This window comes from Mesoplodon bidens (assembly GCF_964165515.1).
Source record: "Mesoplodon bidens genome assembly, chromosome: X".
Classification (NCBI taxonomy): domain Eukaryota; kingdom Metazoa; phylum Chordata; class Mammalia; order Artiodactyla; family Ziphiidae; genus Mesoplodon; species Mesoplodon bidens.
The window spans coordinates 79,117,627-79,143,793 of record NC_138163.1 but is presented as its reverse complement, the minus strand read 5'-3'; the positions used below and the strand labels follow the sequence as shown (position 1 = coordinate 79,143,793).

The 26,167-nt window shown below is 37.7% G+C and overlaps 1 protein-coding gene across 5 annotated transcripts in view; it reads left to right on the top strand.

Annotated features, from left to right (window-relative positions):
- Window positions 1-26,167, top strand: part of LOC308608922 (uncharacterized protein) — a 309,206-nt gene that overhangs the window by 2,224 nt on the left and 280,815 nt on the right. For 4 of the 5 annotated variants that reach the window (XR_014014244.1, XR_014014246.1, XR_014014247.1 and 1 more), the window contains exon 2: window positions 5,937-6,095. The exons of the other annotated variant lie outside the window; for it this stretch is intronic. The gene's annotated coding sequence lies outside the window, so the exon portion shown is untranslated. The remainder of the gene's footprint in view (window positions 1-5,936; window positions 6,096-26,167) is intronic. 5 annotated transcript variants of the gene reach the window in all.

Genomic DNA, 26,167 nt, shown 5'->3' with positions numbered 1-26,167 from the left:
GTAGACTGATCATATATATAATTTGCAAATTTTTCCCCATTCTGTATATGTTTTTTACACGTTCTTGGTAATGTCCTTTGGTGTACAGGTTTTTAAAGTCTGAAGTCCACTTAGTCTATTTTTTTTCTTTTGTTGCTTGTACTTTTGGTGTCAAATCTAAGAATTCTTTGCCAAATTCAAGGTCATGAAGATTTATCCCTATTTATTCTTCTAAGTGTTCTATGGTTTTAGCTCTTACATTTATGTCATAGATCCATTTTGAGTTAATTTTTATATATGATGTGGGGTCCAACTTCATTCTTTTACATGTGCATAGCCAATTATCCCAGCACCATATGTTGAAGAGACTGTTAATTCCCCCATTGAATGGTCTTGGCACCCTTGTTGAAATCAGTTGGCCATAGATGTATGGGTTTGTTTTTGGTCTTTCAGACCCCACCTGTTTCTATCCTTATTCCAGTGCCACTGTTTTTCTTCGTTTGTTTGGGTTTTTTTGCAGTACACGGGCCCCTCACCACTGCGGCCTCTCCCGCCACGGAGCACAGGCTCTGGACACGCAGGCCCAGCGGCCATGGCCCACGGGCCCAGCCGCCCTGTGGCATGTGGGATGCTCCTGAACCGGGGCACGAACCCGCGTCCCCCGCATCGGCAGGCGGACCCTCAACCACTGCGCCACCAGGGAAGCCCCCAGTGCCACTATTTTGATTGCTGTAGATTGTGCTAATTTTTAAAATTGAGAAGTGTCAGTCCTCCAACTTTGTCCTTTTTTAATATTGTTTTGGCTATTCAGGGCCTCTTGTAATTCCATGTGAATTTTAGAATCAGCCTGTCCATTTGTTTTTAAATCATATAGAAAAAAATAAGAGTTACAAACCAAAAGTACAATAATACTGGCTTTTATATTTACCTATGTAGTTACCTTTACCCATGTTCTTTATTTCTTCATATACTTTTGAGTTACTATTATCCTTTCATTTTAGCCTGAAGAACTCCCTTTGGCAATTCTTGTAGGGTAAGTCTGTTAGCAGTGAACTCCCTAAGCTTTTGTTTATCTGGGAATGTCTTAATTTTTCCTTCAGTTCTCTTTTGACAGATTTATTGAAGTATAATTCATAGCATACAATCACCCATAGCATACAATCACCCATTTAAAGTATACAAGTCAATAGTTTTTAGTATATGTGCAACCATCACCACAGTCAATTTTAGAACATTTTCATCACTCCAAGAGGAAGTCCATATGCTTTAGCCATAAACCCATACCCCCTTCAATCCCACCTGCCCATCCCTAGGTAACCACTAATCTACTTTTTATCTCTATAAATTTCCCAGTTTTGAGCATTTCATATGAATAGAATCATATAATATATGGCCTTTTGTGATTGGCTTTTTTCACTTAGCATAATGCTTAAAAGTTCATCCATGTTGTAGTATGTATCAGTACTTCATCCCATTTATGGCTGAATAATGTTCCATTCATAGTATGGATATACTACATTTTGTTTATCTGTTCATCCATCTATGGACATTTGGGTTGTTTCCACCTTTAGGCTATCAAGAATAATTCTGGGGCTTCCCTGGTGGTGCAGTGGTTGAGAATCTGCCTGCCAATGCAGGGGACACGGGTTCGAGCCCTGGTCTGGGAAGATCCCACATGCCACGGAGCAACTAGGCCCGTGAGCCACAATTACTGAGCCTGCGTGTCTGGAGCCTGTGCTCTGCAACAAGAGAGGCCGTGATAGTGAGAGGACCCGTGCACTGCAATGAAGAGTGGCCCCCACTTGCCACAACTAGAGAAAGCCCTCGCATAGAAATGAAGACCCAACACAGCCATAAATAAATAAATAATAATAATAAAAAGAGAATAATTCTGCTAAAACATTTGTGTACAAGTTTCTGTGTAGATACATGTTTTCATTTTTCTAGGTGTATACTTAAGAGTGTTATTGCTGGATCATATGTTAACTCTGTGTTTAATAGTTTGAGACACTGTCAGACTTTTTTCCAAAGTGGCTGCATCATTTTACACTCATACTGGCAGTATGAGGGCTCTAACTTGTCCACATTCCTCCAACACTTGTCATTATCTGACTTATCCAATTCTGGCCATCCTAGAGGGTGTGAAGAGGTATCTCATTGTAGTCTCCTTTCCCACAAGGTTAGTTCCCTGATGTTGCTCCTTGGGGAGATGCAATTTGAATATACCCACCACCAACCTAGGATGACAGGGGTTTTGTTAGAGCTGACTGTCTCTCACCACACCCAGCAGCCAGGCTCCACTTACTGTGAACTGATTGTTTAATTGTTTTCCATAATGCCCTAGGGCATAAACTATTCTGAAAACTAATTCAATCAAATAGTGGGTCATTTGAAGAAATAGTTGCTGAAGTTAGTGTTTGATATTTGTTCTGGCTGTAGGAGGGTTCCTCCCATTTGCCTTATTGCCCAGTTCTCACCTGCAAACTAGCTGACCTACAGTTTAGCCTATATTTTGAATCTTCTCCCAATTGCCTTTCTTTACAACCTCACTGTTGTTTCAGGGCTCCTCTAGGCTTGACTTTCTCCGTGGTCTTGCAAATGAAGTCAGTTCAGTTCCTTTGAGAAGAGAATAGGCGCTCCGTTTTAATGTCTGCTTCTTCCCTCAAGCAAAAGCTCTGAGTCTGGTCTCTGGAGGTGGGGGTAGGGACAATAGCAAGTTTCTCTGGACAATGGCAAGTTTCTCTCTGAGAGACAATTCTGCTCGGTTAGCTGAGCACTTAGTGGAGGGGAGGGTGCCACCAGAGGTCCTCTCAGTTTGCCTTTCTCTCACAGCCCAGGGCAAGGATGTTCAGGGTCCCAGTAGTCTCCATGTACCACACCCAATTAGAGTCTACATTCCACCACCTGGGGTTAGGTGGCAGAAGGGAAACCGTTCCTCTAAACCACACTTGTTCAGGACTCAGCCCTAGCAATAGGCAGCTGGTGGCTGGATGGGAAACTCCAATGCCCTGTTCTTCCAGGGAAGAAAGCTCTCTAAATGGGACTGGGGGAGGTGGGTGGGGAGGGTGGAGAGGGAGCCCTGTGTTCTTGGCTTCAGGAGTCTTGAGTAGAGTCTCCCGTTCCTTGAGCTGGGATGGGAGAAGAACGGTGGGAGGGAGAATGTAGTCTTGGTTCAAATACCGTAGGCTTACCTTTCTTAGTGAATTTTAAAAGATGTTCTTGAATAGATGTTTCTTCATTAGTTCTTTGTCCTTAGAACCATTTCCAGAGGCTTTAAATGGTTGGGTTTCTTTTTTTAACAGTTTTCGTCAGTTTCAGTGGGGAGCAGGACACTCGAGCTCCTCACGCTGTCATGCCATAAGTCGATTTCTTGCCCTTCTGTGTGAAAGATTGTTTTGTCAGAAATAGATTTGTTGATTCAGAGCTTTTTTAATTTTTATTTTTCCTTTCTGGCTTCTTCTTGACTTTATTTTTTATTATTGGGGTTTAGCTGTTTTACAATGTTGTGTTAGTTTCTACTGTACAGTGAAGTGGAGTTCCCTGTGTTATACGGCAGGTTCTTATTAGTTATCTGTTTTATACATACTAGTGTATATATGTCAATCCCAATCTCCCAATTCATCCCACCACCCCCCTTCCCTCCTTGGTGTTTGGTGTCCATACATTTGTTCTCTACATCTGTGTCTCTTATTTCTGCCTTGCAAACTGGTTCATCTGTACCATTCAGAACTTTTTTTTTGTTCCAGCATTTAAAATATGTCATTCCACTGCCTCTGGCCTCCATGGTTTCTGAGGATGAGTTACTTCTATTTTCTTGCTTTTTTATTTGGCTGCGTCGGGTATTAGTTGAGGCACGTGGGGTCTTTGTTGAGGCGTGCGGGATCTTTCATTGTGGAGCGCGGGCTTCTCTCTAGTTGTGGTGCGTGGGTTTTCTCTCTCTAGTTGTGGCGCTTGGGCTCTATAGTTGTGGCGCACAGGCTCCAGAGTGTGTGCGCTCTGTAGTTGAGGCACGTGAGCTCAGTAGTTGTGGTGTGTGGGCTTAGTTGCCCCATGGCATGTGGGATCTTAGTTCCCCGATGAGGGATCGAACCCATGTCCCCTGCATTGGAAGGTGGATTCTCTCCCACTGGACCACCAGGAAAGTTCAAAAAGAGAATCTTAAAAGCAAGAAAAGAGGGACTTCCAATGCAGGGGACATGTGTTCGATCCCTGGTCCGGGAAGATCCCACATGCTGCGGAGCAACTAAGCCCGTGCGCCACAACTACTGAGCCTGCACTCTAGAGCCCACGAGCCACAACTACTGAACCCACGCACCACAACTACTGAAGCACCACAACTACTGAAGCCTGCATGCCTAGAGCCTGTGCTCCGCAACAAGAGAAGCAACTGCAATGAGAAGCCTGTTCATCACAGTGAAGAGTAGCTCATGCTTGCCACAACTAGAGAAAGCCGGCGTGCAGCAATGAAGACCCAGTGCAGCCAAAAATAAATAAATAAATGCATAAATGTATAAAAAGCGGGGGGGCTTCGCTGGTGGTGCAGTGGTTGAGAATCCACCTGCCAATGCAGGGGACACGGATTTGAGCCCTGGTCTGGGAAGATCCCACATGCAGCAGAGCAACTAAGCCCGTGTGCCACAACTACTGAGCCTGCGTTCTAGAGCCTGTGAGTCACAACTACGGAAACCTGTGTGCCTAGAGCCTGTGCTCCGCAACAAGAGAAGCCAGCACAGTGAGAAGCCCGCGCACCACAATGAAGAGTAGCCCCTGCTCTCAGTAACTAGAGAAAGCCTGCACGCAGCCACGAAGACCCAATGCAGCCAAAAAAAAAAAAAAGATTCTCTCTTTTTCTTGGGTTTCAACATTTTGATTATACTACAGCTCAGTGTGGATCTTTTTTGAGTTTCTTCTATTTGGGATTCATTGAATTTCTTATGCTATGTAGATTGGGCATTGTTTCATCAAATACTCTTTTTTTGTAATTACCCTTTATTCATATTTGAAAACTGAATGGAAGGCATAGGGAATATTGCTTCCTTAGTTTTGGTCTGCATTATGGATAACAAAATAGTATACAAAATATAATTTGGGGACCTGTGAAGAATATTGAAGGATTGGAGAGAACAGCTTTCATTAGACTAAATAAAGAGATTTCTATTACCTTTTCACAGATTGATAGGATGAAGACAAAGCAGACAAAGGTAACTGATATTTGGAGATCACTGAGAAAATTGAGAGGGGTCAGGCTGGGCCCATCTTTCAATAAAGAAGTCTCATGGCCCTCTGGCTTGTGCTTCTGAATTGTATTGATATGTCTTATACCTTATAATGAACACCTGAGTTGTACAGAGATGAGAGAGGTTACAACTGCAGATCCCAAGTTATATATGAAGCCTGTTTAGTCCTGCAGGATTCTGAACATTGCTTCAAGGTTCTCTGTCATTTTAATAAAAATAGATCTATCACTTCTATTTATTGAGTATTTGCTACATAGGACGTACTTTACTCATCAACTCATTGGAACTCTTAAAAGTTCTAAATAATTGTTAAACCATTTCACAGATGAGGAACTTGAGGTTTATATGGGGACTGATCCACCCATAGTCATGGTTGAATATTCACAGCTCAGGGATATTGTTTGCTTTATGATGTATCTGTAGGTGTATTTGAAATGGATGGGGAAGACAGTTTTGTTAATATGTTCTCAAAATTTATAACCTGTCTGGAAGTGAGAATTATGACTTGATTTGAACATTTCCAGGTTATTTTGCACCATACCTCATGTGATATTTCTTTCAGTAAATGTTGTTCAGAATGTGTATATATCCCTGATTATGTCTAAAGGGCACATGGATAGTCAGCAGAGAGACATATATGCCTGAAACACCAAACTCTATACATATAGTCCCATTCTCCAGCACTATCATATCAACTACCCTCCCTTGGAACTTTTCCAGGAAGCCCTCTTGGAAGCAGAGTATCCATGATGTTTTAGAAAGCAGTGACCCAAGGAAGTGAATGTGGATTTCAGTCAAGAATTGCAGGCCTTGCTGGACACATACCAGAGAAAATTTTTCAGAGGTGTGATGCTGGAGAACATGTCATCTGGTCTCTCAGTGAGTCTGTCAACATTGACTTCCTTTTTTTTCCTTTTTTCTTCAAATATTCTTGATATCCCTTTCTCTCCCTCCTTTTCTTTTGGACCTCTCATTTTGTGTGTTGGTATGCTTGATGCTGTCTACAGGTGTCTTAGTTTCTTTTCCCATTTCTCCCACCCTCCGCCTCTGCCTTTGGCAACCACTAATCTGTTCGCTGTATCTATGATTTTTTTAAAGATTCCACATATAAGAGAGATCATACAGCATTTGTCTTTCTCTGTGTGACTTATTTCCCTTAGCATAATGCCCTCAAGGTCCATCCATATTGTCACAAATGGCAAGATTTCTTTCTTTTTTGTGGCTGAATAACATTTCATTGTATTTATGTATTCTATATATATGCACACCATATATATATATATATATATATGGTGTGCATATATATAGTATATATTTGTATAGTATATATTTTTATGTATATATATATATATATATATATATATATATATATATATTTTTTTTTTTTTTTTGCCGGATGCGGGCCTCTCGCTGTTGTGGCCTCTCCCGTTGCGGGGCACAGGCTCCGGACGCACAGGCTCAGCGGCCATGGCTCACGGGCCCAGCCTCTCCGCGGCATGTGGGATCTTCCCAGACCGGGGCACGAACCCGTGTCGTCTGCATTCGCAGGCGGACTCTCAACCACTGCGCCACCAGGGAAGCCCTATATATTTTACATATACATAAAATACCACAATTTCTTTATCCATTCATCTGTTGGTGGACATTTAAGTTGTTTCCATGTCTTGGCTATTGTAAATAATGCAGCAGTGATCATGGGGTGTGAATATCTTTTTGAGTTAGTGTTTTTGTTTCCTTCAGATAAGTACCCAGAAGTGGACTTGCTGGATCATATGGTAGTTCTGTTTTTAATTATTTGAGGAACCTTCATCCTGTTTTCCATAGTGGCTGTACCAGTTTACATTCCTACCAGCAGTCCATAAGTGTTCCCTTTTCTCCACATACTCAGCAACACTTATTTCTTGTCTTTTTGTTAATAGTCATTCTAATAGCTATGAGGTGATATCTCATTGTGGTTTTGATTTGCATTTCCCTGATGATTAATGATGTTGAACATCTTTTCATGTATCTGTTGGCCGTCTGTATGTCTTGTTTGGAAAAATGTTATTTGGCTCTTCTGCTCATTTTTTAATCGGATTGTATAACTATCTTATGCCAGTAATTTTTAACTACTGATATGTTGGAAAAGAGTGGGAAGGAAACAAAAGTTTTACTTCTGAAAAGTGAATAAAGCAGATTTAAAAAATAGTGTCAGGCTGGCATAGATCCGGAAAACATAAGGAGAAAAATCTATTAATTGAAGCTGACTCTGAAATGACATAGATGACAGAATTAATGTTTTGAGGACTTTAAAGCAGTTGTTATGAATGTAAAGGAATGACTAAAAATGTTATGTTGAAGTATGAAAAATACAAGAAAGATTTCAACTTCTGAGAATTAAAGGTATAATTGTTTTTAAAATTTAAGTTCTTTAGGGAGTTTCCTGTCATCTTTCTGTTATTAATTTCTAGTTGAATTATATTATGGTTTGAGAAAATACTTTGTGTACTTTCAGTTTTGCTGCTGTTACTGAACAAGATGCACAGTATTGCAAGGCCAAGCAAGGAGATACAGGTGGCTCCTGCTCAAAACCCCCTGGTTGTCCAGTGGGTAAGACTCCGTGCTCCCAGTGCAGGGGGCCTGGTTTCGATCTCTGGTTGGGGGACTAGATCCCACAGGCATGCCACAACTAAGAGTCCGCATGCCGCAACTAAAGATCCTGCATGCTGCAACAAAGATCCAGCGTGCCGCAGCTAAGAAACTTTGCAGCCTAAATAAATAAATATTTAAAAAAACCCCAAAACCCTGAACTCCCCAAGTTTTTCAGCAAAGCATTTTTAAAGGCAAGGTGAAGGAGGGGAGTCATTTTTAAAGGCAAGATGAGGGAGGGGAATCCCAGGGTTTGTGATCAGCTCCTGCACAATTCTCTGATTGGTGTTGAGATAACAGGGCAGTTAACATGATCAATCCTTATGCACCAGAAGGTCTGCATGATCATCAAGTCGTTAATTTCTTTCATTTGGTGGTGGTTTTTAGCACCTGGAAAACTCGGGAAATATGCATGAGATATGGTTATCTGGGTACTTCAGAGAGGAGCTACAGCAGAGGATATGGGGGAGGAATATGTCCTGGGAAGGCCCCTTAGTGTCCTGCTCAGTTACACTGCCTTATACTTCATTGTTTGGATGGACTGTAGTTTATTTAACTAATCTCTGGTGTGTAGGCAGTTAGATTCTTTTTAGTGTTTTCCAATTGTAAACAAGGCTACAGTGAATAAATTTGTGTATATAAATTTTTGTATTGTTGAAGATGTATCTACAGGTGCTCCTATAAGAGTTATTAATTGCTTTTGCTGTCTTAAGTATTGCCAAATATCCCTCCAAAATGATTGTATAGTTTGCATTTGCACCAGCTGTGTGTGAGAGTGCCTATGTCCTCACAGCTTCACCAGCTGAATGTGTTTTCCTTATATATAATATATACATGTATGTGCATATATGTGTGTATTTGTTTTAAGCAAATGGAAGATCTTACCAACATGCTGTTTAAACCATGGTCATAAGTGCATATATATATGTATACATAATGCATTAGATGCACATATATGCTTATATTTGCAGTGGCTTCTTACTTTCCCTTTATACGTATTTACGACATTTAACCAAACCTCTCTTAATGAAACTTTTTTCAGTCTTTTCACCGTCACATACAGTGGTGTGATTATTTTGGAATAGTTGTAAATTTACATATAGTTGTAAGAAATAATACAGAGAGAGCCCATGTATTATTTACCCAGTTTTCCCCAGTAACATTTTGCAAAACTTGAGGAAATACAACAAGGACATTGACATCGATACAATGCACTGATCTTACTCAGATTTTCCAATTTTCATATTTTAAAAATACTGCCAATCTGGTGAGTAATGACATCCAGTGTTTTTTAAATTTGCATTTTTAAAATTTTTGAGTGAGTTTGAACATTTTCTCATATTTAAATGTCATTTTTATAGATTTTTTCTTTTGCTAGTAGCTGCTTCTTTTCCCATTTATCTATTGAAGTTTTGGTAATTTTTTGTTGCAGTATCAAAGAATCTTCTATGTGTTTAAATGGATAAATTACAAATATTTTCTCCAAGTTTGTTAGTTATCTTTTTTTCAATTTAGATATCATTTACAAATAATTTAAAATTGACAGAACCATAGTTTTTTCATTTATTCATTCACTGGTTGAAGGACTTCTTGGTGTCTTCAGTTTTTGCCTCTGAATATTTGCATACCAGTTTTGGTATAGAGATATATTTTAATTTTTATCTTGGGGAAATACCTAGGAGTAGGATTACTCTGTCATGCTGTAGGATTACTGGGTCATATTGTAAGAGTATATCTAACTTTATGAGAGACTGACAGTTTTCCAAAAAAGCTTTACCATTTTACATTCCCACCTGAAATGTATGGGAGTTTCCAGATGTTCTACATCGTCACCAGCACTTCATATTTTTTTCTTAAAGCCATTCTAATAGGTGTTTAGTAGTATCTTGGCATTTTAATTTTCATTTCCCTAGGGACTACGATGTTGAGTATCTTTCCATGAGTTATTTGACATCTATATCTTCTTTGATAAAAGGTCCTAATTTTTTGTTTGTTTGTTTGTTTGTTTGTTTTGGTTGCTCTGTGTGGCATGCAGGATTTTAGTTCCCTGATCAGGGATTGAACCCTCGCCCCCTGCAGTGGAAACGCAGAGTCTTAACGACTGGACCGGACTGCCAGGGAAGTCCTTTTTGTCCATTTTTAATTGGGTTGTCTGTCTTAGTATTGAGGTAGAATGTTTCTTTATATTTTCCATATACAAGTCCTTTGTGAGATATATGTATTGTGAATATTTCCCCCATTCTCTGGTGTGCCTTTTGGTTTTCTTAAAAGATGTCATTCAAAACTCAGAAGTTTTTTAGATGAAATTCATTTCATAATTTTTTAATGGTTTGTGCTACTAAGGAATACTTATATTACATCAAGGTGGGAAAAATATTCTATGTTTTCTTCTAGGAGTTTTATAATTTTACTTATGTTTAGGTCTTTGATCCATTTCAAGTTAATTTTTGCATTTGGCATTAAGTAAGAGTCAATGCTTATTATTCTTGCATATGGATATTCAGTTGTTCTGGCATTATTGCTTGAAAAGACTTCCCTTTTCTTATTGAATTGACTTGATACCGTTGTCAGAAGAAATTTGTCCGCATATTTGTTGCTCTATTTCTGTTCCATTGGTCTATGTTTTTTTCTCTTTTACTAATACCATGCTCTTGATTACTGTAGCTTTTTATTAAGTCTTGACGTCAAGTACTTTGTCCTTCAACTTTTTTCTCTTTTAAAAAAAATTGCTTTAACTATTCTAGGCTCTTTCCGTTTCCATCTAAATTTTAGTAGCTGTTTGTCAATTTCATTTAAAAATAATTTCGGCTTTTTTCTTTCATAAAATTCTCACAGATGCATTTGTTTGAGTATTTTAAAGTTGAATAATGACTTTCTTTTGTGTTTGTACTTAAATAACAATGGGCATAATAATTTTAGTTCACATTTTCTTTTCCTCAGAACTTTTTTATACTTGCTCTGTTTTTCTCAGGCATTTCAATATTGCTGTGGATAATTCTGGAGAAAGCCTGTCCCCTTTCTCCCTACTACATACTTAAGTCTCTTTTTTCTTAAACTAAAAACATTTTAAATTAATAGATTTTACTTTATAAAACAGTTTTAGATTTACAGAAAAATCGAGCAGATAGTACAGAGAGTTCCTATGGAAACTCTATGGATAGTATTATGATACTGCCCCCTCTCCCCAGTCACACAGATTGCACTTTTGCTCATCTTGCATTAGTGTGATACATTTGTTACAACTAATGAACCATTATTCATATATTATTATTAACTATAGTCCATAGTTTATATTAAGGTTCACTTTGTGTTGTACATCTCTATGGGTTTTGATAAATGCATTATGTCATGTATCCAGCATTACAGTATCACACACAATAGTTCCCCCTGGGCTCCATCTATTCATCCCTCCCTCTCCTGTGCACCCCACCTCCCAATCCCTCACAAGCACTGATCCTTTTACTGTCTCTGTAGTTTTGCCTTTCTTTTCCATGTCATGTAGTCAGAATTATACAGTGTGTGGCCTTTTCTGACTGTCTTCTTGCACTTAACAGTATGCATTTAAGGTTCCTTCATGTCTTTTCATGGCTTGATAGGTCAGTTCTTTTTAGCAATGAATAATATTGCATTGTCTGGACGTACCATAGTTTACTTACCATTCACCAGCTAAAGACCATCTTGGTTGCTTTCAGATTTTGGCAATTGATATATTATTATTAACTAAAGTCCATAGCTTTTTGAATAGAGCTGCTGTAAACAGTCCTGTGCAGGTTGTTGTGTAGACAAAACTTTTCAGCTCCTTTGGGTAAATACCAAAGAGCATGATTGCTGGATTGTATGATAGGAATGTGTTTAGTTTCGTTATAAATTGCCAAACTATCTTTCAAAGTGGCTGTTGTATTTTGTATTCTCACTGACAATGAGTGAGAGTTCCTGTTGCTCTGTCCTGGCTAGCATATGTCTTAAATTTTTTTTATCCATTCTAATAGGTGTGTAGTGGTATTTCATTGTTTTAATTTGTAATTCTCTTACAACATATGATGTTGAACATCTTTTCATATCCTTATTTGCCATCTGTGTATCTTCTTTGGTGAGGTGACTGTTCACATGTTTTGTTTATTTTTTTTTGACTGAGTTTCTTATTTTGTTATCATTGAGTTTTAAGAGTTCTTGGTATATTTTGGGTACAGGTCCTTTATCTGATATGTGTTTTGCAAATATTTTCTCCCAGTCTGGCTTGTCTTTCTATCCTCTTTGTATTGTCTTTCTCAGAGTAGTACTGTTTAATTTTAATAAAGTCCAACTTATTTCTTTGATGGATCATGCTTTGTTGTTGTATCTAAAATGTATTTAAAGGAAATATTTAAGACGATCATGGTATAAATGGGAGAGGGTGAAGGGACATAAAGGAAGGTTGGTTTCTACACTTGACTTGAACTAGTAAAGTGTTCACAGTAGTAGACTGTGATATGTAATGTATATATAATATGGAGCAACCATTAAAAAGCTATGTAAAGAAACATACTAATAAACACAAGAGATAAATCAGAATTCTAAAAAAATGTTCAAGTAACCCACAGAGAGTCAGGTAAAAGAAATCAGAGAAATAGAAAGCTAAGAGAACAGAGGAAAAATAAAAAAGCAGACTTAAGCCCTAATATATTAGTAATTACATTAGATTTAAATGGCTTAAATGCACCATTTAAAAGACAAGAGATTGTCAGAGTGGAATAATAACCATGACCCGATTATATGTGTTAATAAGAAACTCACTTCAAATATGATTATATAGGTAGATTGAAGGTAGAAGGGTAGGCAGAGATATACCATATGAACCTCAATCAAAAGAAAGCAGTAGTGGCTACATTAATATCAGGTAAAGTATGCTTGAGACAAAAAAAAATTACTAAAGAGAGTGACATTTTATAATGATAAAATTCACTTAGAAGGTATGGCAACCTCAAAGTATATGTACCAAACAACAGAACTGTAAAATATGTGAAGCAAAAACTGATAAAGCTGAAATGAGATATAGACAAATTCATAATTACAGTTGGAGACTTCAGCAGTCTTCTCACAAAAATTGGCAGAACAATTAGACAAAAAATCAGTAATTTTATAGAAGAACAGCACCATAAACCAACAAAATCTAACTGGCATTTATAGAACACTCCACCCAACAACTGAAGAATATACATTATTATTTTTTAATTAATAGGGTTTATTTTTAGAGCAGTGTTAAGTTTACAGCAAAATTGAGAAGAAACTACCGAAAGTTCCTAGGTAACCCTGTATCGCCCCTCCCCCGCCATAAAACCAGTTTCTTCTATTGCTGTCTTGTATTTACATGGTACATTTATCAGTTGAGCCAATATTGATGTAGCGATATTATTAACTAAAGCTTACATTAGGGTTCACTCTTTGTATTATACATTTTATTTATTTTTGACAAATATATAATGACATGCATCCATTATTACAGTATCATACAAGAGTAGTTACACTGCCCTAAAAATCCCTTGTGCTCTACCTTTTCATCCTTCTCTCTCTTCCCCCCGACCCAATTCCTGACAACCACTGATAGTTTACTACCTCCATTGTTGTGTCTTTTCCAGAATGTCAGACAGTTGGAATCATACATTATGTGTAGGCTTTTCACTTTACTTCTTTCACTTAGCAACATGCATGTTTTTCCTGGCTCGATAGCTCATTTCTTTTTGTTCCTGAAAAATACATGCTATTTTATAGTATATAGTACTTTCCATACTATTTGGAAGATTTACCAAGATAGACCAAACCTTAACCATAAAACAAACCTTAACAAATTTAAAACAATTGAAATCACACATAGTATATTCTGACTACAGTGGATTCAGAGTAAAAACTAGTAACAGAAAACTAACAAGGAACTCTCTAACCACTTAGACATAAAACAACACTTTAAATAATCCATGGGTCAAAGATGAAGTCTCAAAGGGGGAGATTTATATATATATATATATGTGTGTGTGTGTGTGTATACATGTATATATGCATACATATGTGTCTGAAAGAAAATGTAAGCACAGCTATCAAAATATGTGAGACCCAGTATTAAAGCATAATATGGAGGGGGATTTATACCACTAAATACTTTCATTACAAAAGAGGAAAGGTCTCAATTTCATAATCTATTTCCTACCTCAAGAAACTAGAAAAATAGAGCATAATTTAACCAAAACCAGAAAAAGGAAGGAAAAAATAAGTTAAGAAATTAATGAATCTGAGAATAGGAAAACAATAGAGAAACTAAGTGGAATACAAATTTAATAAAGTTGATAAACTTCTAGCAAGAATAACAAAGTTAGAGTAGACAAGTCATTAATATTAGGAATGATCCTGCAGCCATTGAAAAAATAATAAGGGCATAATACAGACAACTTTGTACTCATAAATTCATCAACTTAGAAGTAAAAGGCTAATTATTCAAAGTCAACAAACTACCAAAATCTAAACCAAGATGAAATGAGCAACGTGAATAGTCCCATAGCAATTAAAGAAATTGAAAGTGTAACTTGAAAGATTCTAAATTAGATATCTCAAGACCCAGATAACTTCACTGTTATATGCTGCGAATTATTTAAGGAATAATTAAAACCAAGTTTACACAATCTCATTCAAAAAATAGAACTCATTTTGATACTAGTATTACCGTGATGTGAAATTAGGGTACAAAAACATTCAAAGTTAGTACAAAACCCCCACAAAACTACAGACTAGTACCTTTCATCATCTTAGACCCAAAATACTTTAAACATAATGTTAGCAAATTGAATCCAACAGTGTATGAAAAACTTTATACACAATGACCAAGTGGAATTTTCCCAAGTATGCAAGGCTGATTCAGCATTTGAAAATCAATCATCATAACACACCTTATAAATAGCTAAAGAAGAAAAATCATATGATTATATGAATTGATGACAAAGTCATATGACAAAATCAAATACCCATTCATGATAATTCTTGGAAAATGAGGAATATAGGGTGACTCCCTTGACTTGATAAATAGCATCTACAAAAACCCCTTAGCTAATATTATACATAATGATGAAAGACTGAATACTTACCTCTAGGGTCAAGAAAATGGAAAAGATGTCCTCTCTCACCTCTCTTATTCAACAGAGTACCAGTTCAAGCCACTGTAGTAAGGCAAGAATATGAAGTAAAATGTATCCTAATAAGAAAGAGAGAGAAAAATAAAGAAATTTGTTCCTATTTGCAGATAACATGTTTGTCTATGTAGAAAATCTCAAGGAATCTACAAAACCCCAAGAAACTCCTAGATTTAGTAATTTCAGCAATGTCACATGCTACACGATCAATACAGAAAAATCAATCACATTTCTGTATGCTATCAATGAATGTGTAGAAACCAAAATTTAGAAATACAAAATAATTTACAACTACTCTAAGGAAATATAATACTTAGATATAGTTTTAACTAAACACATACAGCATCTATATTCTTGAAATCACTGAATGCTGATGAAATAAACTAAGGAAGTCCTAAATAATTGAAAATACTTACCATGTTCATAAATTAGATAACATAGTAGTCAGTTGTCCCCAGAGTGATACAGGTTTAATGGAATTCCAATTTAAAACCTAGTGTGTTTTTATAGATATAGACAAGCTTATCCTAAAACGTATATGGAAAGGCTCAGGCCCTAGAATAGCTAAAACAATTTTGAAAAAGAATAAATTGGTGGAATCATTCTGTTATTAATGCCTATTATATGCCTACAGTAATCAAGAGAGTATCATTGATAGAGGGATAGACACATAGATCAGTGCAAAAAATCTGAGAACTGAGAAATAGACAAACACAATTATGCCCAACTAATTTTTGAGAGAAGTGGAAAAATAGTTCATTTTGGAAAGAGACCCTTTTTAACAATGGTGCTTGTGCAGTTGGACATCCAGAGGCAAAAAAATGAACCTTGATCCAAGTTCTACACCTTATATAAAAATGAACTGAAAAATTACAGACTTGGTAAAACACAAAACTTCTTAAAAAATATATTTATTTATTTATTTGGCTGCTCCAGGTCTCAGTTGTGGCACACGGGATCTTTGTTGAGGCATGCGGGATCTTTTAGTTGCGGCATGTGGGATCTTCTAGTTGCAGCATTTGGTCTCTTAGTTGCGGCATGCGGGATCTAGTTCCCTGACCAGGGATCGAACCCGGGCCCCCTGCGTTGGGAGCACAGAGTCTTAGCCACTGGACCACTGGAGAAGTCCCTAAAACACAAAACTTAAAGCTATAAAACTTCTAGAAGAAAACAGGAGAAAATCTTCAGAATCTTGGGCTAGGCAAGGAGTTCATATACTTGATCTCAAAAGCATGACCTATAAATGGAAAAACTGAATGAATTAAACTTAATGAAATTAAAAACTCTTAGTCTGCCAAAGACTCTGTTAAGAGGATGTAAAAAGAAGCTACAAAGTGGGAGAACTTATTTGTAAACCACATATCTCACAAGTTACTAGCATTTAGAATACATAAACTGGAAACCAAATGGTAAAAAACCAAGCAACCAATCCAATTAGAACATGGGCAAAAGACATGAAGGGACATTTCACAAAAGAAGATATGCAGATAAATTAGAAAAAGAAAAGATGTTCAATCATTAGCCATGTTTGAAATGCAAATTAAAACCACAAGGAAATATAACTGTCTACCTATTAGAATGATAAAATGAAAAATAGGGCTAACACCAAGTACTGGTTAGGATGCAGAGAATCTGGATTACTCATACATTGCTGATGGGAATGTAAAATGGTATAGCCATTCTGGAAAAGTTTGGCAGTTTCTTATTAAAACAAACATACAACTGCTATATGACCCAGCATTTACACTCTTGAGTGTAAAAAAAATAAATCCCAGAGCAGTGAAAACTTATGTTCACATAAAAGCCTGTACATGAATATTCATAGCGTCTTTATTCATAACAGTAACAGTATAGAAATGCCCAGATGTCTTTTTTATTATAAATTTATTTATATTTTATTTATTTTTGGCTGCGTTGGGTCTTCGTTGCTGTGTGCGGGCTTTCTCTAGTTGCTGAGAGCGGGGGCTACTTTTCATGTGGTGTGTGGGCTTCTCATTGTGGTGGCTTCTCTTGTTGTGGAGCACAGGCTCTAGGCATGCAGGCTTCAGTAGTTGTGGCTCACGGGCTCTAGCACACAGGCTCATTAGTTGTGGTGCACGGGCTTAGTTGCTCCATGGCGTGTGGGATCTTCCCGGGCCAGGGATCGAACCCATGTCCCCTGCATTGGCAGATGGATTCTTAACCACTGCGCCACCAGGGAAGTCCCCCAGATATCCTTTAATGGTTGGATAGCCAAATAAATTGTGGCACATTAATTACATGTGGTTGTGACTTTGTTAAATTAACATTTGCTAAGTAGAGCCCCTTAGGGTGTTGGATGGTGAGCCAAGGTTCAACAAGAGACTATACAGGAAAATGAAATAGAGAAGTTTATCACTCACAAGTCCTGGAGGGAAGTACACAACACATCTTGGGCCACGTGGGGGGTCAAGGTCAACGCAGGGTGCAGGCAGAGAGATCGGAGCAGGACCTAGGGCGTTTGCCTTTATTAGGGTCTGTAGGTAGAGGGCTTTGGGGTTTCTGGGCTAAGGCTGGATTGATCAGTTCAAAAAGAGCAGGGTTTTGGTAAGCTCAGGAGTCTAAGGGGTGCACAAGGGAAAAGCCCTGGGAAGCTGGGGGTACTATTTATTACAATGGCCATTGGAGCAGTTTTATCAGGACTTAAATTTACTTGTGACTCCATGGGCTGCTATCTAGAGCATGTTCTTGCATGAGGAACTAATGTCAGTTTAAGGCCCCCTCAGAACTCTTGGCCAAACAGAATGGATCCTGGGGCATCAAACCCATGGAATAGCTTAGCTAAACTCTCAACACATGTAATACCACTCTGGAATAAAAAAGAATGAAGTTGGTACACACAGTTCTCTGGATGAATCCCCAGAGAATTAATGCTGAGTAAAAAAAAAAAATCTAATTTCGAAAGTTTACATACTGTATGATACCATTTGTATAATATTCTGAAATGACAAAATTATAGGAATGGGGAGTAGAGTAGGTTTTAAGTTTCAGGGGTGAGTTTGGATATAGGAGGGTGGTGGATGTGGTTATAAAAGATCACATGAAGTATCTTTGTGTTAATGGAAATGTTCAGTATCTTGACTATCTATCAGTATCCTGGTGGATACTGATGGATCGGAGGAATGTGGGTAAATAATAAAAGGATTATCTTTGTGCTGTTTCTTGCAACTGCATGTGGATCTACAATCTTAAAATTAAAAAACTATTTAAAAACACTTGTCTTCAATTGTTGATTTGTCAAACCTCTTTTTGTGTGGATTTCAAGTTATCTAGACAAACCTTCATTTTATACACAAGTACAATATCATCTTAATGTCTGGAACTCATCTGTTTAGCCAGTTAACTTGTCTTGCACACAACAGAGATGTAGAATAAAAGGAATTTTGAATAGCTAAAAGAGGTACAGCAGTGTTCATGCACTAGAACTCACATTGCTTGCATTTCAGTGTATCCCTCACTTGTAGCCTTTAATACATAATTCTAATAAATCTGGTTTCTAAGTCCATGGCAGATTTAAAAGGTAGAAGAGGGTTGATAGCATGATACATCGATCATTATTACAAGTGGCAGCTCATAGCCTGACTGCAAGTGAGGAGACAAACATATATAAAATAGAGTCGTCTGGGACAATTTAATGTAGAGGGCATCCAGAAAAGGTTAAGTTATAGTTATATCTTCTGTTTTGTTAGGTAAAAATGTATGTTATATATTTAGGATTCCCTTCCAGAGGTAAAAAAAAAAAAAGTTTGCTAATGGTCTAAAACCTTCAGCTAACTGAGAAAACAGCTATTCAGAAGACACAGCTTAAGTTCTTGGGAGGGGTGGGAAACCTTTATTGATTTGGTAATGGAGTGGTTTGTCCGTTTTGGTCCCTTGTTTCCTACAAGACAGTAGGTTAAATTATAGTGAAGTTGTCATTGTTTAGACTGGTTTAGACATCAGTAGTACTGTTGGGAAAGGGCAGTAAGCCATAATAGGGTGGGAGTAGATCTAGGGGAACATCATCTGAGGTGGTGGCCAACAGTATAAAAAACTTATCAGTTTTTCAAAGGATCTGCAAAGTGGAAAATATTTTTATAATAATACTAAGTTGTTACATTTGTTTTTGCTGTGTTGACATCTGCACTGATGGTGTCAGAACAGCAGAAAATAAATCTGCTTCTGCCTGAGTACGAATCAAGGTTAGTGGCACCAAACTCGAGCAGTAGACATTGTGTTCTTCACCATGCACATGTAGTTAAAAAAAAAAAAAAGCCAGTTTCTTTTTTTAAAAAAGTCTTTGAGCAGTAAATGTTACTAATTTTATTAAATATGGACCCTTAAGTATATTGTCTTAATATATATATATATATTTTTTCGGTATGCGGGCCTCTCACTGTTGTGGCCTCTCCCATTGCGGAGCACAGGCTCTGGACGCACAGGCTCAGCGGCCATGGCTCACGGGCCCAGCCGCTCCGCGGCATGTGGGATCTTCCCAGACTGGGGCACGAACCTGTGTCCCCTGCATCGGCAGGTGGACTCTCAACCACTGCGCCACCAGGGAAGCCCTTTGTCTTAATATTGTGTGATGAAAAGGGAAGTACACATGAAGCACATCTGCAAACTGAATTGTAATGATTGCCTTGAGGAAAATAGCCTGAAACATTGTCTGCAAATTGTGCTACTCACTTTTTTCATTTTCAGCATTTTACTTATAAGAATAACTAATAGAAAGCTACTGTTTTTCATATTTGGGTATTAGGCGTATTTTTTTTTCTAAATAAAGTGAGCTTATTCCTTCAAGGAAAACAACTGATGGTATTTGTTGCCCATTTAAAATTTGAGCTTTCGAACAAAATTTAGAATTTTTGTAGACTTGTGTCAACCTGTGTGAACTTTATAGCTTCTCAATACTAGAAGACTTTTCTGATGACATGAGAGGAGAATTTAATGAATGTGATTTTTAAAATATTATTTAATGAAATATGCCAACGTTTTGAAGATCCATGTTACTCAGTGAACCAGTGTTTTCCAAATGACCTCTGTAGAATGTTTCAAAATCATGCATGGGTCAAATATCCATTGAAGGGCAAGACAGATTGGTGCATTTTAATATAACAGGGTATGAGAAGTTTGTTGATATGTTTTCAGATTCCTAAATTTCAAGTAATCTTTGAGAAACTACCACATGTTGAGTTTTGGTATAGTATCAATGAGGACTATTCATAATTACCTGAAAGAATATTAATATATTTCTTTTTCAACTACGTATTTGTTACGCAGGACTTTTTTCATATATTTCAACCCAAGGAAAACATTGCATAGTAGTTTGAATGCAGAAGCAGATATGAGGCTCCAGCTGTCTTCTTGCCAGACATTAAAGGAGATATGCAAAAATATATATATTAAACAATGTCACTCATTCCTAAGGCTGTTTGGTTTTGAAAATGCAGCCATTTTCCACAAATATTTGTTATTTATGTTAACATGTAATATATGTAATATTTTTAAATGAAACATTAAATATTTTAATTAAATTAACCAAATTATTGAATTAACAAATAAATTATTAATTAATAAGTATTTTAAACATTTTTTTAAAGCTTTTTAGTTTACTTCCTAATGTAGTAGAGAAATCAACTAAAGCTTTTTGGGTTCTCAATAGTTTTAAGAGTGTAGACTCTTCTAAAGGCTTGAAAACCACTGGCTTGCAGTTCATACTTGAGGGGTAGGGGACAGAGTAAATGTGTGCCTGATCTGGCCTGGCTTTCAGAGGGATGGAATCCAAAATGCTAAGTAGAGCATTTCAGCAGGAAACTTCTGGGTAGTTACGTTATTCAGGTGGACAGATATTAGCATTGTGGTCCCCTGGTGGTTGGTGCAGATTGGAGCAGGACCTGAACTAAAGGCCTGATGTACAGGACAAGACTCCTATTCTAACAGGAATGAGGATTAGTCATATGGACTGACAGTGTCAGTTAGAGGAAGGCTCCAGTTTGGCAGAAATATAGGTAGTTAGGGCCCACCTTTGTTATGCTACATATCAGGTTTCTGTACTGAAATAGTTGCAGTCTTACCCATTGGTAGGGGTGGAACTCCAGATTTATTTCTTCTGTAGACAGTGCCCAGTCTCAGAGAATCCAGCTGATCAAGTTGCAATTTTATACTGGATAGCTGCCTACTGTTTATTTATACTAATGTTTGGACTTAGGAAAGATGCTTTTCATTCATATTTAAAAGTCTCCCCATCCCCATCTTTGTACTTCTTTTAAATAATTCTTACCTTTATATAAAATACGGTTTATAAGTTAACTAGACAGTAGTTTAATGTACCAGTGAACTGGTGGTACCTAACCCTGGTGGTGCAGTGGTAAAGAATCCGCCTGCCAATGCAGGGGACATGGGTTCGATCCCCGGTCCGGGAAGATCTCACATGCTGCCTAGCAGCTAAGCTGGTGCGCCACAACTACTGAGCCTGTGCTCTAGAGCCCGTGAGCCACAACTACTGAGCCTGTGTGCCACAACTACTGAAGCCTGTGCACCTAGAGCCTGTGCTCCACAACAAGAGAAACCACTGCAATGAGAAGCCTGCACACCACAAGGAAGAGTAGCCCCCACTTGCCACAGCTAGAGAAAGACTGTGCGCAGCAACAAAGACCCAACACAGGCAAAGAAAAAAAAAAGAAAATGAAAATTAAAAAAAAATTTTTTATTGGAGTATGGTTGCTTTACAGTGTTGTGTTATTTTCTACTGTACAGCAAAGTGAATCAGCTATACGTATACATATATAACCTCTTTTTTGGATTTCCTTCCCATTTAGGTCACCACAGAGCATTGAGTAGAGTTCCCTGTGCTACATATATATACTATTGATACTATGTATAAAATAGGAAAATTTAGGGGCTTCCCTGGTGGCGCAGTGGTTGAGAGTCTGCCTGCCGATGCAGGGGACATGGGTTCGTGCCCCGGTCTGGGAAGATCCCACATGCCGCGGAGCGACTGGGCCCGTGAGCCATGGCCGCTGAGCCTGCGCGTCCGGAGCCTGTGCTCCGCAACGGGAGAGGCCACAGCAGTGAGAGGCCTGCGTACCGCAAAAAAAAAAAAAAAAAAAGGAAAATTTAAATTTAAAAATAAAAGTTCTATATGCATATAGTAGAGTTGTGTAGTTTTATGTTTGTTTTTAAAAACCCGTCTTATTTCCCTTACTCCTTAATTTTCCATTCTCAAAGGTAACTAAATCACTTTGAACTTTGATTTTTCTGTTACTTAGATCCATATATCTAAATAATATGCTAGTATAGCTTTTTTGTGTTTTTTTTTTTTTTTTTTTTTTTTTTTTTTGTGGTACGCGGGCCTCTCACTGCTGTGGCCTCTCCCGTTGCGGAGAACAGGCTCCGGACGCGCAGGCTCAGCGGCCATGGCTCACGGGCCTAGCCACTCCGCAGCACGTGGGATCTTCCCAGACCGGGGCACGAACCCACGTCCCGTGCATCGGCAGGTGGACTCCCAACCACTGCGCCACCAGGGAAACCCTAGTATGGCTTTTTTATTTTTAAGTTTTAGCCATTATCTATTGATTGCCCACCCTAGATGATGCGGATTTAACTCTCCTTCGTATATATACCCTTCTCACCCCCACCCTGAATTCAGGTATGTTATATACATACTCACTGCTGGTCCTTTCACTCACTGCTGGTCCTTTCCGTTATCTTAATATACTTATATCATGATTTTGATTTTCTCACTATGTAGTGTCTGGTTTTTAAAATTTTTATTTAGGTTTTTTGAAGTGTAATTTAAATAATGTAAAATTCACTTTCTTTAGTTTACAGTTCTATGAGTTTTCACATTCCATAGTATAGACATCACTACAGTCAAAATATTGAATTGTTTCATAACCTAAAACGTTTGTCTTACGCTCTTCTGAAGTCAGCCCATTCCCTCATCCTCTAATAATTCCAATACTGTTTGTTGAATATATGTATGGGTTTATTTCTACATACCCTGTTCTGTTCCACTGATCCACGTGTCAAGTCATTTTGCTGATACTGCATAATAAGTCTTGCAATAAACCTTGAAAACAGGTGGTATGAGTGCTCCAGCTTTAACCTTTTTTTTTTTTTCTCAAATATTCTGGTTTCTTGGTTTTTCTACAACTGCCCTAAAAATCCTCTGTGCTCTGCCAGTTCATACTTCTCTCCTCTTTAGCCTCTGGCAACCATTGATCTTTTTACTGTCTCCATGGTTTTGTCTATTCCAGAATCTTAGATGTTGGAATCATACAATATGTAGCTTCTTGATATTAGCTTCTTTCACTTAATAATATGCATTTAAGGTTCCTGCTTATCTTTTCATGGTTTGATAGCTCATTTCTTTTTAGCACTGAATAAGATTCCATTGTTTCAATATACCAGTTTATTCATTCATTCACTTACAAAGGGGCATCTTGGTTGCTTCCAAGTTTTGGCAATTAATGAATAAAGCTGCTACAAACATCTGTGTGCAGGTTTTTGTGAGTATAAGTTTTCAACTCCTTTGAGTAAATACCAAGAAATGTGATTGCTGGATCATATTGTAAGAGTATGCTTAGTTTTGTAAAAATCTACCAAACTGTTTTGCAAAGTGGCTATATCATTTTGCATTCCCACTAGCAGTGAATGAAAGTTCCTGTTGCTCTACATCCTTGCTAGCATTTGGTGTTATCAGTGTTCGGGATTTTGATCATTCTAAGGTATATAGTGGTTTCTCATTGTTAATTTTTTGTTGTTGTTGTTGCGTTACGCGGGCCTCTCACTATTGTGGCCTCTTTCGTTGCGGAGCACAGGCTCCAGAAGCGCAGGCTCAGCAGCCATGGCTCACGGGCCCAGCCGCTCCGTGGCATGTAGGATCTTCCCGGACCGGGGCACGAACCTGTGTCCCCTGCATCGGCAGGCAGACTCTCAACCACTGCGCCACCAGGGAAGCCCTCTCATTGTTAATTTAATTTGCATTTCCCTAATGACAAATGATGTGGAGCATCTTTTTATATGCTTATTTGCCATCTGTATATCTTTGGTGAGGTGTGTCTGTTCGGGCATTTTGCCTATTTTTTAAATTGGGTTTCCTTATTGTTGATTTTTAAGCATATTTGTATATTTTGGATGACAATCTTTTATCATATATGTCTTTTATAAATATTTTCCTTCAGTCTGTATCTTCTCTCTTTTTGTGACAGTGTCTTTTGCAGCGCAGAAGTTTTTAATTTTAATGATGTCCAACTTACCAGTTATTTTTGCATGAATCTTGCCTGTGGTATTGTATCTAGGAGGTCATCACCATACCCAAGATCATCTAGATTCTGTCGTATGTTATCTTCTAAGAATTTCATAGTTTTGAATTTTACATTTATGTCTGTGATCCATTTTGAGTTAATTTTTGTAAAGGGTGTAAAGTCTGTGTCTAGATTCATTTTATTGCATGTGGATGTCCAATTGTTCCATCACCATTTGTTGATTAAGACTGTCTTTTTTTCCCCCTATTATATTGTCTTTACTCCTTTGTCAAAGATCAGTTGACTGTTTTTATGTGTGTCTGTTTCTGGGCTTATGCTCTGTATTCTGTTCTATTGACCTATTTGTCTAGTCTTTCATCAATAGTACAGTGTCTTGATTACTATAGCTTTATAGTAAGTCTTGAAGTCAGAGAGTATCAGTCCCATGACGTTGTTCTTTAGTATTGTGCTGGCTGTTCTGGATTTTTGCCTCTCCATATAAAACTTAGAATCGTTTTTTTGATATCCACAAAATAATTTGCTGGGATTTTAATTAGGATTACATTGAGTCTATTGATTGAGTTTGGAAGAACTGACATGTTGACAGTATTTACTCTTCCTCTCCGTGAACATGGAATATATCTCTGCTTATTTAGTTATTTGGTTTCTGTCATCAGAGTTTTGTAGTTTTCCTCATATAGATCTTGTACATATTTAGTTAGATTTATACCCTCATTTTGGGGGGTGCAAATGTAAATAGTATTGTGTTTTTAACTTCAAATTCCACTTGTTTATTGCTGGTATATAGGAAAGCAGTTGACTTTTGTATATTAACCTTGTATCCTGCAACCTTGGTATAATTATTAGTTTCAAGGTTTTTTTTGTTTTTTGGGGGGGGGTCAGTTCTTTAGGATTTTCTACAATGGATGAGCATGTTTTCTCTGAACAGAGACAGTTATATTTCTTCCTTCCCAATCTGTATTCCGTTTACTTCCTTTTCTTTATCTTAGTCAATTTTTTTTTTTTTTTTTTTTTGTGGTACGCGGGCCTCTCACTGTTGTGGCCTCTTCTGTTGCGGAACAGAGGCTCCAGACGCGCAGGCTCAGTGGCCTTGGCTCACGGGCCCAGCCGCTCCACGGCACGTGGGATCTTCCCGGACCCGGGCACGAACCCATGTCCCCTGCATCGGCAGGCGGACTCTCAACCATTGCGCCACCAGGGAAGCCCCATTCTTTATCTTTTTTTGCATTAACTAGGACTGTCAGTGCATTGTTGAAAAGGAATGGTGAGAGGAGCCATCTTTGCCGCCTTCTTGATCATTGTGGGAATTCTCCTAGTTTCTGACATTAACTATGTTAGTTGTATTTTTTTTGGTAGATGCTCTTTATCAAGTTGAGGAAGTTCCCCTATGTTCCTAGTTTGCTGAGAGTTTTTAGCATGAATGGGTTATTGGATTTTGTCAGATGCTTTTTCTGCATCTATTGATATGATCACGTGATTTTTCTTCTTTAGTTGTTGATGCAGTGGTTAACATTTATTGATTTTCTAATGTTAAACTAGCCTTGCATACTTGGAATAAACCCCACTTTGTCATGGTGTATAATTTGTTTCTTATATTGTTGGATTCAGATTGCTAATTTGTTGAGGATTTGTGTATCTATGTTAATGAGAGGTATTGGTGTATAGTTTTCTTGTAATGTCTTTGGTTTTAGTATCAGGGTAATGTTGGCCTCATAGAATTGAGGAAGTACTCCCTCTGCTTCTATCTTCTGGAAGATATTGTAGAGGATTGTTATAATATGTTAAATATTTGCTAGAATTCACTAGTGAACCCATCTGGGTTTGGTGCTGCTTTGGAAGATTATTAATTATTGATTCCATTTCTTTAATAGATATAGGCCTAATGAGATTGTTTGTTTCT